Below are 5,195 nucleotides of genomic sequence, written 5' to 3' on the forward strand. Positions count from 1 at the left end.
TTAAACAGGAGGACGGCTGCGAGCTTGAGCCCTCTTCACCAACTTGGCAGGTGTTAAGGAATGACAGACGTCACTCCAATGCTGGCAAGCAGTGTGTCTCAGCAGCCTTGTCGAGGTGTACTGTGTTTCCCATAAATGTGTTATTTTAAGGGTTTAGAGTAATGCACCAGCTACTACAATATACTTGTAGAACATTTCTGTCGCCCTCTTGAGCTCTCCAAGCCTGCCGCCAGCTTTCCTCCCTCCTTGTGTTTTCTGGACCTTTCCTGTGAATTTGATATCATATATGTGGTCTTTGAGTTGGTGCTCATTCTACTAGAAAAATGTCAGAGTAAATTCATTTTGCAGCTCGGGACCAATCCAGGCCTCCTGTATGCTAAGCAAGTATCTGCCGGGTGAGCCACACCCACTTCCCAGGTTTTATTTGGTTTAAAAAAATTTTTTGAAGTGTGTGTGTGTGTGTGTGTGTGTGTGTGTGTGTGTGTGTGTGTGTCTATCTGAGGGTTACCATTTCTGTGATGACCAAAGCAATTTGGGGAGGAAAGGGTTTATTTAGCTTATGTGCCTTCATCACTATCATTGAAAGAAGTCAAGACAGGAACTCAAGCAGAGCAGGAACCTGGAGGCAGGAGCTGATGCAGAGGCCATGGAGGGCACTGCTCACTGGCTTTGCTCCCCATGACTTGCTCAGACTGTTTCCTTATAGAATCCAGAATCACCAGTCCAAGGATGGCACCACCCACAATGGGCTGTGTCCTCCCCCATCAGTCACTAATTAAGAAAATGCCTTGAGCCGGGCATGGTGGCGCACACCTTTAATCCCAGCACTTGGGAGGCAGAGGCAGGAGGATTTCTGAGTTCAACGCCAGCTTGGTCTACAAGGTGAGTTCCAGGACAGCCAGGGCTACACAGAGAAACCCTGTCTCAAAAAACAAAACAAAAAGAAAAGAAAGTGCCTTACAGGCTTGTGTATAGATCAATTTTATGCCGGCATTTTCTTAACTGAAGTTTCTTCTGGAAGAGCAGTACATGCTCATAACCACAGAGCCGTCGCTCCAGGGCCTGGTTTTGTTTTGTTTTGTTTTGTTTGAGAGGGTCTTGCTATGTGCTTCTTACTGGCCTTGAACTCACCCCCTTTCCTCCCGTACATCATCACCACACACAGCAGTCTTTGTCATCTTTGGAACCTTGGAATTTCACAGCCACCAGGAAACAAGTTCCTCGAGGGCCAGGGCAGCACCAGGCTGATTGCATTCTCTCTTCATTCTGGGGGTCTTAATGTCCTGGCTCTGTTGAAGGGCAGCCACCTCTCAGGAGGCAAGGACAGGGAAGATGTTTTCCTCAGCTGTGGCTTTGTGCACAAACTAGTGTAGTGGGTGCTTGTCCAGAGTGGAACTCCATGTCTCTACGCTTAATGACACGCCCCTGCTACTCCATGCCAAAGGAGGAGTCAGAGGGAACATGCATTAGCTCCTGTCCAAAGACCTTGTGGCTATAGGGAAGCCTGGGCCTTGGGTTTCTAAAGGGCTCTGGAGCCGGGTTGTGGTGGCACACGCCTTTAATCCCAGCACTTGGGAGGCAGAGGCAGGTGGATTTCTGAGTTCGAGGCCAGCCTGGTCTACAAAGTGAGTTCTAGGACAGCCAGGGCTACACAGAGAAACCCTGTCTCCAAAAAGCCACACACACACACACACAAAGTCTCTGGAGCAGGCAGCCAGTACGTTGGTTCTAAAAATCAGGGTGGTTAAGAACCTGTCAGGTAGCTGTGGGCACAAGTCCCTGTTCTGGTACATATCGGCTGGGTGCCTTTGGCTAATAGTTGGCTGCACCCGGCCTTTCTGTTTTCACTCAAACTGGACACATGAAGATTTGCCTCACAAGTCCAGTGTGGTAGGACTTGCTTAGAATCCTAGTGCTGAGGGGAGATCAGTAGTTTAAGGCCACTCTTGGCTATACAGTGAGTTCAAGACCAGCCTGGGCTACACGAGACCCTGTCAATAAGCAAACAAAAATACCTGGGGTGAACGTTCAGTGGTTAATCACTGGCTACTTTTCTAGAGGACCTGGGTTTGAGTCTCAGTGTCTACTCTGTGGCTCACAAGGATTGGTTACTACAGTCCCAGGGAAATCTGATGCCCTCTTCTGGTCTCCACAGGCATTGCATACACATGGTACACACACACACACAAAACATTGCACATATAAATATGAACAAAATAAGTGCTATCTCCTAGGACCACTGTGACTGGCACAAGGGATCTAAGGGATAGTCAGGACTTCATATGACACTGATTAACTCTGCTCTGAGGGAGGAGAAAGAGCCCCTCATCCACACAGCCAGTCTCACTGTGTCACCTCTGTCATGTCAGGGGGCCCTGCAATGTCTCCTGGGCACACCTCCATCGGCCACCCAGGTACATCAAAAGATGGATGTACCCAGGGGGTTTACTTGGTCTCTTTTAACCCACATGGGCATTGTAACTCAGCCCACACCTGAGGTGGCTGCCTCTGGTCCCAGATGTCCTCCAGGAGTCAATGGGACTAGAACAGTAGTTCACAGTGCTGAGCACTCACAGCACGCACAGCTCCCACAGTCAGTACCAAGCCTGAGAAACTGTATAGACAGTTAGAGCAGGTGCAAACCCAAACACGGGATGGATGCCTTTAGATGTCACCTAGGGTACTGCACAGGCACATCGGTTGTTCCTTATCTGGGGGATTCTTACACAAGAATGTCTAACTTCTGAAACACATTGACCTATATCCATATGGTGTCTGGAACTTTCTATAAGAATGTCACATATGGGGCTGGTGAGATGGCTCAGTGGGTAAGAGCACCCGACTGCTCTTCCAAAGGTCCAGAGTTCAAATCCCAGCAACCACATGGTGGCTCACAACCATCCGTAATGAGATCTGACTCCCTCTTCTGGAGTGTGTGAAGACAGCTACAGTGTATTTACATAAAATAATAAATAAATCTTTAAAAAAAAAAAAAAAAAAAAGAATGTCACATATGAACACATAATGAATGACTTTGAACTCTGGATCTTCTTGCCTCAGCTTTCCAAACACACGCACACGCAGTTTGGTTTTTAGTTTAGTTTCCCCCCCCCATTCTGTTTTTTGAGGAGATTCTTAGGTATGCCAGGCTAGCCAAGACCTCACTATGTGACCCGAGGGTTACCAGAACTTCTGATCCTCCTGCCCCTCTCAGGTTCTGGAATTACAGGCATGCTCCATCTGGCCTTTTTTTTTTTTTTTTAAAAGACAAATTCCTGCATGGGCTGGAATCCCAATCTCCTACCTTTACCTCCCAGTTGCTACAATTTTAGGGTGTCCACCCAGCTAAATATTTTATATAATTAAAAAATAGCAAAAGCAAGTGTGTGTGGCGGACCATACCATTAGTCTCAGCACTTGGGAGGCAGTGGCAGGTGGATCTCAGTGAGTTTGAGATCTGCACAACATCTACATAATGAGTTCCAGGCCAGTCAAGTTTACACACTGAGACCCTGCCTCGGGGGGAAAAAGATTCCTTCATTATTTACTTACCCTCAGAGCTTTCTGTACCCTCAGCACCAGCTATTCCCTCAGAGACTCAGTGGCTCAGCCCCACCCACCTCCCCCACAAGAAGTCCAGCTTTTCTTCCTGCTGGAGACTCGCCCCAATAACTCCCACACATTTTCAGTTCTTCATCTTGTCACTTCCTTAGGGATGCTCTCTCTGTGTTTCTGGGACTCTGAAGAAGGGCAAGGCAGCCTGACCTTCCATGGGTGCCCTCTCTCTCAGAGAACTATTCTAGGAAGCTCATGACCACGTCTCACACCTCTTTCTTTCAAAGGCTAATAATGACTTTGCCTGAGAGAGAGAGCTAAGGGCAGGTGACTAGGAGGTGGGCCCAGCTGGATAAGTTCAGGCTGGGTAGGGAGACGGAAGACAAGCTGAACACCACTGGGGGATTCTGAGTCCCCAGCCTACTTAGAGTAACCTACAATTCTGGCTTCCACGGGCTGCCAGACTAAGCCACTGTAGCTAGTGACCTCAGAACATAGAATATGGAGGGCCAAGGCTCCAACCTAGACCTACTGGGTACCCCCAGGTCTAAGGCAGACCCGGAACCTGCTTTTATTTTTATTTTTTTACTGTACATGCTCTGGGCCTTAGTCAGAGGTCAGAGAACCGTTGCATACTGGCAGAGGCAGACAAGGAAATAATTACAGTCAAGTGTAGCCAGAGATGAGGTAGGCAAAGGAGGTGCAATTGTGGGAGACCACTGGAACTCCCCCACCCCCTTTCTGAGGTAGCCCAGACTGGCTTCCAACTCACAGAGATCCCCCTGCTTCTGTGGAGGCCCTTCTCTTAATTTTCAGAACCTGAAGCTATGAACTGACAAGTCAGCCTGGGCCAGGCAAATGGGGCAGGAGTGTGTGTGCCCATTCCTTGCAGAGAAATTTGAGGAATTGGAATCTGGCCTAGACAGTAAGTAGGTCTGTCTGGAGAGAGTTGGTTCAGAAAGGGGACGTGGGTGGGAGGTGTGGCTGTTTCTTCAAGAATGTTTCTTCAAGAATGGGGAAACAGAGAAGGGTAGATGGAACATCTGGATTATACTGAAAATGGTCCCAAGTGGCCTCACTACGCTACGGCGTAATTGAAACGTATAGCATCCCATCTAAGATATCTACAATATGTGCTACATCCCAGAAGTGAGGACCAATAATTTTTTTTTAACAGAAAAGTTCCTTTGCGGAACTGCACCTCTTGTCTGTCAGTAAAGGGCAATAAAAAACTGCACTAGGTCTTTGACTTCAGTTTACATTTATGGACAGGAAGCCAGAACCTGGAGGACGAGGCAGAATGATGCTGGGGCAAGCCTAGCCTTCATAGTGAGGAACACATTTTTGTTTTCCAAATGGGTCGGTTGAGACCCGGTGGTGCTGAGGCTGCTCCTCCACTGCGCTCTGGGTTCTCAGGAGCTTTAACTCTGGGCGCAGGTGCCAGCCTAACCAAAGCTCCCACCAAAGTACAACACGCCCCCCGAGATAGCGCCTGATTGGCTCGCCCTTCCCACACGCCGAGCTAAGCTTACCTTTTGATTGGCTGTTCTGCGCTCTGTCCTGCGCTGCGAGTGCTCCATTCTCTTGATTGGTTAGTCAACTACCTGAACTCGCACGGGATTGGACACTGGCAAAGCTGC

This window comes from Mus musculus, chromosome 2, assembly GCF_000001635.26.
Source record: "Mus musculus strain C57BL/6J chromosome 2, GRCm38.p6 C57BL/6J".
Classification (NCBI taxonomy): domain Eukaryota; kingdom Metazoa; phylum Chordata; class Mammalia; order Rodentia; family Muridae; genus Mus; species Mus musculus.